Raw genomic sequence first — 12,761 nt, forward strand, 5'->3', positions numbered from 1 at the left:
ACTGTCATTTGTGACCGATATTGACATATTTTAATCCCATCTCATCATCAGAATCTGTTATGTATTGACACTTGCAAAAGACAAACTGAAGAGCAAAGTGGCCAGTTCCCTGTTCAATCATGAAATGGCACATGCCCAACATATGAATATTATAATAAAGGCAAAATACTGTGGATGCTAGAATCTGATACAGACAGAATGCTGGAGAAGTTCAGCAAGTCTGGTTGCATCTGTAGAGAGAGTAAAACAGTGTTAATGTTTTGGGTCAAGCATGACTCCTGTTCAGAACATAAATATTTGACACTGCCTGGAACCAGTGTCCAGCAGCAGAGCAAGGGGCCAGTGCAGCATGCAAGTTGAGAGACCTTCCCTGCCTGGTTTCAACTGAGGCCACAACCCATTTTGCAAAGGGGGTTCCCCTCCGAGTTGGTGGCCTATCCAGCCACAAAGGGCTGTTTAATGTCCTTAAAATGACCGTCCTTAAAATCCCCCTCCCTCTCGCTTAACTTGAAGCACAGACGGCTACTCCTTCGGTATTGTTTGAGCCTCACGTCAGCACTTTAGCTTTGAGAGCCTGGCCAGCATATTTAATTGGATATGTGACCTTCCAGTGGCCATCATTTGGCTAATTCGAGAAAAGCCACAGATGAGTTTTGACTGTTCTCCACACAGTGTAGGATTATGACCTCCATTTGAGCCTGACAGTCAGGCCCTGAAGCCCACAGGGAAAGCCCAGCATGCAGCTTAACTTGACGGATTGCACTGTCCCTTTTTGACAACTTGTTAATTCAGTCGTATTAATGAATTATTTTTGTTCGTTATATATTTTTCAGAATAATGCTTAGAGATACGAGAGTGACAAACACACACCCCGTGCACACCACTTATGAGCGACCCTGCAGATAAATCTACAAGCTCCTCTGAACATTAAAATAATGAGTAATTCCATGATTCATGTTCTGAAGTTCACAATGAAAATGTGCAGTGGTCACATCACATTAGTTGAAATATTTTTAGCTCATGTGGAACAGACTAAAGGAGGGAGGCCTCCATTGTTTAGACATTATTTTTGAAGTCACTCTACATTCAGGTTACTTTATTTATGCTCGACCTTCTCAGAAACATGTGCATTCCCAATAAAGAATTCCACTGCTGTTCAATTGATCTAAAGAAATAGTGCAGTTTAACACACTACTTACTTTTTGCTTTTTTCATCTATCCCTTTATAATATGCTTTTTAAGAAAAATCGTAACAAGGTACAGCATTTAGATTAGGAACAAGTCCGAGAGGGTAGCACAAAAGGAAGAACACTGGACTGTTCAAGAGGTAATCCAATGTAAATGGGAAAGTGATTTAATTTCTGTCTCTACCGTGTGCACACTCTTTTAATAGCTTAATTGTGAACTAATTCAGCAAAAAGAAAACTGGGGGCAAAATAATCACTTCTCCTTTTCAGGATAAAGGTGCAGAACGATGTCATAAGCGAGGAGAAATAATTTCAAATGCAATATTGGGAATAATGGCTTCTCTTTAGGTTAAAGGGCTTTGGTCATTATCTTCACAAGATAATTCCAAGCATAGCCCCAGCTAGGTTTTCAGCTTATTTTGTTTTTGAAGTTTGAAATATGCAGAAATGAAAAGCTCAGCTTGTCCATGCCTGCTGCCAGAGCTGGAGAGAGAATTGTTCCTTCCTGGAACTTATCTGGCACCATGGCTAACACATGCCAACAAAACAAGAGAGCAAACTCTTGTATTGACCAAGTCAACTTGGTCTAGTTCAGTCAAAATGGGACAGGCTGCACCATTTCCTGAGAGAAGCTTTTTTTGACTGACTGGCCTTTGGTCTTTTCTAAAAAAAGTTTAAAAAAATGTTAAAATCAGAGTCTACATGTCCTTCATTATTTAGGTGTTACAGTCGATGTTAATAGTATACTGTGCCATTTGGCAAAACATCTGACTGAGTTTCACTTCAATAAGTATGTTATAAAGTCTGGTCTATTGCACTGCAGATGTGATTTAAATTTATTCCATTTTGAATATTTATGACCTTGTGTTTTGTGAGGCAAATACAAAAGGCAGTTGAATTTGATTAATGGTACAATCACAATTCCAAACAATATAAACAAACCACAGTGTTTCTTAAGATGCATTATAGTGTAGCAAGCAATTTTATGAAACATTTTTCCAAATTTTTGTTTGTCTGCAATACATTAAGCACTAAGGAGGAAAACAGTCTGTAAACTGATTAACAGATAAGAATTGGCTGTGAGACTCTAAACTTTTCTTGAGCGAATCCAATTTTGTTATCCAGATTTGTTCCCCAGTTATTGCTGACATATAATACAGATCTAGATGGTCCAGGATTGTCACTGTGAAGTGATATATTAAGGGATTATGTTCTGACATAATGTAAAACAATGGGTTGCTTCTGATATGCAGTATGTTATGTAATTGAGTTAACTATTATTATAGTTATCTATTTTGACTTCTGTAATAGAGTTTCTTTGTTGCTCATCAAAGTAAGAGGTAGAATATAAGATATGTATGTATATAATTCTTTTTATGACCCCCAGGATGTCAAACAACACTTCACTAACTGCATTTCATTGATTGTATTGTAATGTAGGAAATGAAACATCAAAATTTCACACAACAATGTTCCGTGAACAGGAGTAGGATAACCGCCAGATAATCCATTTCGGTAATGTCGGTTGAGGGTTGAATATTGGTGAGGACTAAGAATCTACATATTAAATAGGAACAAGAGCAGGCCATTTTGCCCCTTGAGCCTGCGAGCTGAGAAAGAGAATTTCAAAAGTTTTGAGAAAAGAAATGCCTCCTCATCCCGATCTTAAATGGGAGACACCTTGTTTTGAAATTGTGTTCGATATTTCCCCCAAGAGGGAAAACATCCTCTCAGCATTTACCAAAATCTTAGATATTTCAACCTTTTGTTCTTCTGAACTCCAGCCAATATAGGTCCAACCTGCTCAAACTTGCCTCAGAAAGAAAAACCCTTATTCCAGGCATCAACCTCTTGAACTTTCTCTGAACTGCTTCCAAGTGTGTCTTCCTCAAGTAGGGTGACCAAAACTGTATACAGTAATCCAGGTTCTTTACTGCTCTTTGAACAACTCATACCATAAGCTCTTTTACATCCACCTGAATGAGCAATCAGGGTCTCAGTTTAATGATCTGTTTGAAAGACACCATTTCCATCGGTGCAGCACTCCCCTAGCACTTCAGGTTCCTATTACCTCCCAATGGTCAACTGGTAAAACCCACCAGGAAATGGGGAAGGGTCTTGTTTGCAGGATTTTCTTGGATTTCTCCACTCGATCCTTCATTTGAGATGCAGCTGGGGAGTTCCTAACTTCATTTAGGACCTGGCCAGTCCTGAAGGCCAGTAAATCTCCTGACAAGAGGCATTTCAATGCACCAAAATGGACACATGGACTTCACTATTAGGACACTGTTAAGCAAACAGCTTGGGCTCCTAATGGATGAACAATTTCTCATTTTTCTTTTTTGCATTGTCGGTTGTTATTGAACATGGTTACTTTTGAAACCAGCTAATTTATGTTTGTAGTTTATTTTGTACTTACATAAAATTCTAGCATTTGCACATTTATTTATCCACTCAGTCGGCTATATGAGCTCTCGAGTGATGTGCTCCTGTTCAAAAACAATAGGTGAAACCAAGTCAGCTGGAGACTGATAATATTTGACTGTTTACTTATTCTGGTGTTGTGTGTTAAATATTATACTATCAGGACACTGAAGAAATAGCTGCGGTTAATTCACACTGCGCCATGGAATGATATTCATCTTATCAATTTGCAATTTCAAATTGAAAATATATTCCACCCCAGGTTGCCTTAATTAGAATGGATATGATTTGGTCCAAAAGGGAGATGTATTTGAGATAAAGGTGCTATTCCTACTCATTTTGTGAAAATGCCTTTGTATGATGAAATTCTCAACAAGAAATGTAATGGATTTCATGAGAAAAATATTAAGTATGTATCACCACATCAACCCCCATTTGATATGGTCTACAACACCATTCATTCTTATTCATAGAATTGTAGAATTATTTCAGCATGCCCTCCAGCCCATCAGGTACATTCTCTGAAGAGTTGACGAGTGTTGCACTTCCACCTTCCTCACATGGTCGTGCATATTTTTCTTTTTCAGCTCATACACCATTTGCTGTTAAATGCCTTGATTGAATCTATCTGTACACACTCTCAGGCTGCGTTCTTCAGAACCTGCTCAGTCATTATGTTAATACATCTTTTGCCAAATACGTTGAACCTGTGCACTCCATGTTTCCATCATTGAAAACAATTTTTCTCTGTCTGGGCATTTCATGATTTTGAATATATCTATCAAATTTCCTTTCAAACTTCAGTTTTCCAAAGAAAACTGTCCCAACTTTTCCAATTTTTCTGAAATTCCTCATCTCTGGAACCATTCTCATGAATTTTTTTCCCCACCTTCTCTAATGCGTTCGCATCTTTCTTAAAGTATGGTGCTTAAAACTGGATTCCGTATTCCATTTGAAGCCTCACTAGTGTACTATACAGATCTCATATAACTGCCTTGCTTTTGCACTCTATATCCCTATTCAAAGCACTCAGGATGCTGCATGCTTTATTTACTGCACTGTCCCAGTCAACGAAGGAGATGAGAGTATGGAGTACAGATAGCAAAGTGCAATAATACCAGGTCGACCATGATCTCTGATTAATGGAGCAGGTATGGAGGGCCAAATGGTCTACTTCTGCTCCAAAGTCTTATATTCCTATATTCAATAATTAATATGCATATATACCCAGGACCCCTTGTTCCTGCACTCTCTTTAAGAACTGCACACTTTTATACTGTTTCTCCTTGTTCCTCCTACCAAAATGAATCACTTCACATTTATTTACTTTAAATTTCACTTGCCGCTTGTTCTGGCAATGGTCTGTCTCCTGTTTTGAAGTTCTACCTTATTCTCTTCATAGCTATATTTCCAAGTTTTGGATCATCTTAAAATTTTGACATTGTGCTGTTTGCAAAATCATTAATATCTGTAAGGAAGAGCAGAGGCCCTGTACTGACTCCTGGGACAATCAAACGTAAACCTTCTTCCAGTACTGGAAACTATTTAAAAAATCATTACTCTCAGTTTCTTGTCACTCAAGTAATTTCATGTCCGTGTCACCACTGTTCTTTTTAATCCATCAGGTCTAACTTTGCCCTAGTTCTGTTGGGCAGCACTTCATCAAATGTCTTTTGGAAGTCTATGACATCTACAGTATTACCCTCAACCTCCTACTATGCTACCTCAATCAAAAATGACGTTAAATTAGTTGTACATATTTGCCCTTAAAGTCCATGTTGGCCTTGCTAATGAACCTATGTTTGCCCAAGTGACTATTAGTTTTGTCCCAAATTATCGTTTCCAGAAGCTTCTTACCAACAAAGTTAAACTGACTGGCCTAACATTACATCCTTGTTCAAATAAAAAAAATTGCAATTCTTGAGTTCTGTGACACCACCCTTGCATCCACTTGGAAAATTATGACTAATGGTTCTGCAGTTTTCATACTTCCTTTCCTTTGTACCTTTGCCTGCATCTTACATGGTCCTGATATCTTAACAAGTATAAGCTCAACCGATTTATCCAATATTACCACCTTATGAATTTGAAACCCTTCAAGTTTCTGAACTAGCTCTTCCTTCACTGCAGTCTGAACAGCATCCTCTTTCTTGGTGACAGATGCAATTATTAATGCCTCAACCTTGCCTCCTGACTCCACGTAGAAATTACCATTTTCATCTGCAATCAGCACAATTTCTCCTTTTGCCACCCTTTACTATTTTTATTTGCCTGTGGAATGCTTTCAGATTTCCTGTTCTTTTAGTTGCCAGCCTCTTTTCATTCTCTTTCTTTGATCTTCTTATTTGCTTTTTTAAAATCTCATCTGACTCTTGTATAGTCACCTGAGTTCGTAGTTGTATTGTCCAACTGATATCTGTCAGAAGAACACTTTTGACACAGAAGAATGCATTCTGTTAATTCCCATCTCTTTCATCATCAAGGGAGCTTTGGATTTTTTTGCCCCACCTTTCCTCTTTAAGTGAATATATTTAGACTACATTTGAACCGTCTCTTTAACAGTTTCTTATTGTTCAACTATATTTTTGCTTGTCAATGTTTGATTCCATTTTATCCAGGACTGATGCATTCTCTTATTCTGAATTGACCTTTGTCCTTTCTTCGTAGACAACCCCAAACTTATGACAGCATGGTCACCTTGCCCAAAAGGTTCTTCTACAGATATTTAATCTCATTGACCCAGCTCGCTGTCAAGAACTAGGTCTAGCAGATCCTCTTGTTAGACTGGAGACGCAGTGCTGTAGGAAATTCTCCTGAAAATATACTCGGAAAACTTGTCCTCTCTACATGTTCAACAATTGCTAAGAAATTCCCCTTCAGTTGAAAGCTTGTGTTTGTACTCGGTGTTCAGAAGAATAAGGGAGGATTGATTGAGGTATGTAGAATGTTAAAGGGGATTGATAAGATAGGCGTTGATTGGATGTTCACCATTGTTGGATAGTCTTGAACAAGATGTCCTAGATATAGAATGAGAGGAGGTAGGTTCAAAACTGAGATGAGGAGAAGCTACTTCTCTCAGAGGATTGTGAATCAGTGGAAGTCACTGCCCCAGAGAGCAGTGGAAGCAGAGCCAATCAACAGATTCAAGAAAAAAAAATCTTTCTGATGAAAAGGGATAAAGGGCTATGGGGAGCAGGCAGAAAAGTGGAGTTGAGGCCAGGATAAGATCAGCCATGTTTATGTCAAATGGCAGAGGAGGTTCGAAGGGCTGAATTGCCTACCTCCACTCCTAATTCCTATGTTCCATTTTTGCTACATAATTATTACACATCTCTATGATTTGCCCACAGATTTGTGCCTTAATATCTTTCCCAAAGGTTGATGGCCTGTAGACTGCAATAAGCATTGCAACTACACCTTTTCTTTTCCCTTAGTTCTAGCTAAATAGATGTTGCCCTTGACCTCTCTAGGACATCCTGTCTCTCAAGCAATTCAATGTTCTGCTTAATCAATTCTGCCACCTCTAATTTCCTTCCTTTTCCTATCTGTCCTGAACACCTTGTATTCAGCAATGTTTAATAGCCAGTCTTGCACTTCTTTCAGTCAGATCTCCGTTATCATCACAACATCATATTTCCATATGATAATCTGCACCTGCAACTCGATAATCCCTCTCTCCACGTTCTACACATTCACGTACATACACTTTAACCCTAATTTGGACTTCATTACATTTTTACCTTAGGCTGAACTTCCTAATACTTTATTATAACCTCCTCAAGTTCTGTCTGTCCCTCCCAGTATTCAATACACTTTGATATTCCTCTGTCGTATGCCTTATGCGCTTTTCCCTCACCATCTCAACAATAACAGCAGCAACTCACCCACAAGGAAATTCAGTCACCATAGAGTTACTTCATGCGGTTGATCTTCCAGCTTTGAAGTAAATCTTTGGACCACAAATGTACTGGCATAAGCATTGGAATGTGTCACCAGAAACTGTTGTCACTAACCTCGAAGAAATATCGCACATTGAATTGCCCATCAGTTTTGAAATCTAAAGCCATTGATGCCAAAGTGGTACTGAGTAAACATTTTTACAGCAAAGAAGCAAATGTTTGTATTTTGGGAAATGTTACAGCAATGTTACGTTAATGATGTCTTATTGCATATTTACATATGTTTGAGCATGAAAAACTCCTGTAAAACGATCAAAACCTCAAAGAACAATGAACAGTCATGTAGTAAAGATTTATAACCTTCCTCTTCAACTAAGCATCCCGAAGCATTTTTACTTTGGCTTGGTATCCATTTTCGTATAATTACGTCTGCTATGATTCAGAGGCAATATCATTGAATCTGTTTCTCAATATTCCCACACATATACTTTCAGTATGGATCAGTGCGTGATGATCAGCAGTTGGATCATTGGCTGCTTGAAAGTGTAACAGTCACTACCAGGAGTGAGATCTACAAACTGGCTAATTTCTGATCACATGTAGAACCTTGTTAGCTGTTGACTCAGTGATGGGAAGTTTCCCACTCAGAACACTTCTGAGGAAGGGTCACCGGACCCAAAACGTTAACTCTGTTTTCTCCTCCACAGATGCTGCCAGACCTGCTGAGCTTTTCCAGCAACTTTGTTTTGTTCCTGATTTACAGCATCCGCAGTTCCTTTGGTTTTTATTTGGACGTCGGACTTTTTTTTAACGAAGGAAGCAATACAGAAAAATGGACACTATATTCTTTCAGTGGTGTTTGGAAAGTCTAATGACTTCTGTTTATAGTTTATGTATAGACATGGAAAGAATGTTTGGGAGTTGCTTAAAAATGCACTTGGGGTCTCCAGGTGCAAACTGATGGCTCACCATCATTGCAATGGAAGAGATTTGAATGGCAATGACTATCAGACTGCTTGGTACCATTAGGATGCAATACCAATTCAGTGAGCCAGTTGTAATTGAGATGCCAATGGGATAGCAATCATCCCTTTTCTTTCCCACTCTCTTTTTCCCACCCCACCAATTGTGATCACTCATCTTGACTGATGATATGGGACATATTGAAACTGCCCCCAAGTGACCGAAAGCAGCAGGAGAGGTTGCTAATGAAGTATTTCACCAGAAGCAAGCCCAATCCAGCAGTGTTGGAGCAGCAACACTGAGAAACTATTCTCAGCAAGAAAAAGGGTACCCTGTATCAAATGGACTGTCAGATAGTGAGAGGTTCATTTGTTTCACCTGCAAGATAATGTTTCGTCTGTACAGAAGCTTGGCACCAATTTGTGTGAAAAGCCTAGAAACTTGCAACCTCTGTTGTCTTCAAAGAGAGAATGATTCAGGTCTACAACTCTTTTCATCTTAAATGATTCATTAAGGATACCTGTCACGCGTCCTGTAACAATGTTAATAATCTAAGTATATGTTTCATATCTAGAACTCCTCTTTTCTTGTATTTCTGTGTTTTGTTGCATTTACTTTTCTTCTCTTTTGTTATTATTCATTCATGAAATGTGGGCTTTGCTGGGCTGGGCCAACATTTTTGCTCATCCCCATATGCCCTTCAGAAGGTGGTGATGGGCTGCCTTTCTGAACTGCTGCAGTCTATTTGCTGTAGATAGATTCACAATACTGTGAAGGAATGAATTTCAGAATATTTGACCCAGTGACATTTAGAAAGCTTCTTTGGGTTTACCCTTTAAAGTCACAACACTCAAAAGTTTAAAACACTCCTTCACAAACTATATCTTGTGGTTAACTGATAGGTGATCTAGAATGAATAGAGTTACCCTATCACATCTCCACATCCATAATATGCCACTTCTCTGCCCTTTTCCTGAAAGTGCTTGGTCATCACTGGTTCTGTATGCTGGTTACCATTGCGTGCTTCATTCAAATCATCGTCATCATCATGGAGTCCTAGTCCAGAAGCGTAATTGTTGGCAACCTTTTAACTATAAAATGACATACCTGATTGTTGTTGGGTGAGGGTTGAATTGCAAATATTTTCAAATCAACCTGTTTAGAGATGTTATTACACACTTTTGGAAAAGATAGGTCTTGAACCCAGGCCTAATAGCTAGGCCAACAGCTATAACAACTGCATTTAACATTGTTTGAGGTGGCCTCTAATTGACTCTGTCTGAAGTCAAAGAACAACGAAAAACAAAGATAGACTCCCAATGCTGCCAGCCTAATGAGAGAGCTCAGGAGCCTCAGTCATACTGTTGATAGAATTGATGTTGCTGAGGCAGCTGAGAAACCCTGGAACAATACATGTTTTTCACCAGTCGGAATTGCCATGGGCAGGTTCTGCCAGTCGGATGGGAAACTCTGGGAGTTTAATTGTGCCCACAGGCTCTGTCCAGATTATTGTAGCAAAGCTGTCTCCGTGAAGCTGGCTATTCCATCCTTGTGGCAGATGTGAGTTTGTTTCTTTTAGTTACGTAACATGACTGCTGCGTCTTTTTGACAGACAGCTCATTGATAAATGATGCCACAGCTAGGAACTGTCCTCACTAGTTGGACTACACTGGAGAGCTGGCCTGACATGGCTCCCTAATATTATCTTGGCCGTTCTGTGACCCAATCTATGACCCAGGGCGAGGAGATCAAGCCCCATGGCAACTGCTATTGTTAGGTCAAGCGCCCATTCCCTCTGACACACTGCATCAGTATATTAACTTAAGGTTTGATTTATACTGGCAGCTTGAATCAATAGCACTTTGCAATGTTTACTGGATATGTCAGACCAACCTGACATTGCTGAATGCTTTTGCAACACTAAGAACTATCTACCATCACTCTCAAATCCAAAATAAAAGGTAGTTAAGAAGTCATACTCTCTCCTTCAGCCATTCCATGCTCCATTACTTTTCTTCACAGACAACACTGACTTGAGCTAAAGACTGAACACGTGAGCATTCAGCCCAGCAGTAAACTTTGGGGACTGATAAAGAAAGCAGATTAGTTTTGGATAGTCGGTGTTCTACTTAGTAAATTCCCATTTATGCAGAAGGTCAAGACTTCATGTTTCAATTATGAATTAAACCTTGTTTAATGCTGTTATGCCCATGCATTAGATTACATGAGAATCTGATTTGTGAAATTGCCTTATTGTTACACATCTGGATAATGAATCTGTTTGTCCTAAGTAAAAGAAATTGAATCTGCATTCATTAGAATTTTCTGAGTCAATTACAGTCATTTTGCATTTCAGGGTCACAAAGTTAAGTGCACATCCGGGTCCATTCTATCATTTCATAGAATCATGCAATATAGAAGAAGCCCTTTGACCAATCAAATCTGCCATATGGAGGTGATCTCATAGAATCGCTGCAGTGTGGAAACAGGCCGTTCAGCCCGAGGGGTCCACACTGACTCTCCAAACAGCATCCCACCCAGACCCATCCCCGTCCCCATCCCCATCCCTGTACCCTATCCCTGCATTTCCCATGGCCATCCCACCCAGCCTGCACATCCCTGAACACCACAGGCAACTTAGCATGGCCAATCCACCTAACTTATACATCTATGGACTGTGGGAGGAAACTGAAGCACCCAGAAAAAGCCCACGCAGACACTGGGAGAATGTGCAAATTCCACACAGACAGTCGCTCGAAGGTGGAATCGAATCCAGGTCCCTGGCGCTGTGAGGCAGCAGTACTAGCTACTGTGCCACCCACTTCTTGTTTCCTGATTGACTCCAAGTTATTTACCTAACTATTCCAAATAAAGCAGCAAGTGAGTGAAACATCTCTGTGAGAGCCGAAACATGAAATGTGTACTTGGGCAATAGGTATATGCTCGGTATTTTCTATTTTGTTTTCTCCATGTATTTTAGTAGACTAGATTGTTGAAGCAACTTTCTTGACCAACACTGGCAACAATAGAGATTGTATGGTGAGTGTTCATGAAGCCCAGGATGTCTACACATGTTCAGTTCCATACATTTGGCCCTCAAATGCGGAACGTGGATTCTTTAACGCTTCCTTGCTAGGTGTGTCACTAAGTTACTGCATTAGTCTATCTCCAAACATTCCCTCCTTGAACAAAAGTTAAGTGGAGACTTTGTGTAATGTGAAATCATGTTGCTGGCTTCTGCCTTCAACAGAGTATTTGTACTTGAGGCAATACTTCTGTTAACTCTCACTGAATAAGAACTAGACTTGCGCAACATGGTGCTGGAAGATTCAAAAGAGGTTTATTCTAGCCACTTTATTACAATCACTGGTACTTGATTGTCTAGGCTAATAATCCAGGTCTGAGGTGTTCCAGTTGGGCAACCTTGGCTTATACAAGAAATCCAGGTATGCTGTTAATCAGACTTTTGAATGGAACTCTTAAATTTTAATGTTGACCTCTTTCTTTGCACCATCTCTGTGGCTGTAACATTATTCTGCACTCTGTTCTGCTACCTGATGCACTTTGTATTGTATGATCTGCCTGCAGAGCATACAAAACAACACTTTTCACTGTAACTTGGCACGTGACAATAATAAAGCAAATCAGATTAATACAGCAGATCCTGTTTGAGGGGCGATTGTGGCTATTGCTACATGAAACTATCCGATCATTACAGCATTCTGTTTTATCTGACTCATTGCATTGGGTGGAAGGGAAATGTGGATGAAATTTTGCTACTATTTTCTGCCTCCAGTTGAGGTCTATAAACATCTTTCAAGTGTTTTCCAAAAGCACCTTGTTGGCCTTGGCCACCCTTTTTTTTCTGCTTGGCACTGTATTCACAACCTTTATATAATGGGAAAATAGACCATCCTTTTGTTGTTGTACTACTTAAGGATACTGCTCAACTGTCTCTGATCACAGATAACAAGGTGTTGAGCTGGATGAACACAGCAGGCCAAGCAGCATCGGAGGAGCAGTAAGGCTGACGTTTCGGGCCTAGACCCTTCTTCAGAAATGGGGGAGGGGAAGGGGGTTCTGAAATAAATAGGGAGAGAGGGGAAGGCGGGTAGAAGATGGATAAAGGAGAAGATAGGTGGAGAGGAGACAGACAGGTCGAAGAGGTGGGGATGGAGCTGGTAAAGGTGAGTGTAGGTGGGGAGGTAGGGAGGAGATAGGTCAGTCCAGGGAGGACGGACAGGTCAAGGGGGCGGGATGAGGTTAGTAGGTAGGAGATGGGGGTGGA

General features: G+C 39.9%; 1 protein-coding gene across 1 annotated transcript in view; it reads left to right on the plus strand.

Moving 5' to 3' along the window:
- Window positions 1-12,761, plus strand: part of LOC109930127 (metabotropic glutamate receptor 7) — a 645,315-nt gene that overhangs the window by 372,140 nt on the left and 260,414 nt on the right. The window lies entirely within an intron of this gene.

The sequence above is a fragment of the Rhincodon typus genome, chromosome 16 (genome assembly GCF_021869965.1).
Source record: "Rhincodon typus isolate 14 chromosome 16, sRhiTyp1.1, whole genome shotgun sequence".
Lineage (NCBI taxonomy): Eukaryota > Metazoa > Chordata > Chondrichthyes > Orectolobiformes > Rhincodontidae > Rhincodon > Rhincodon typus.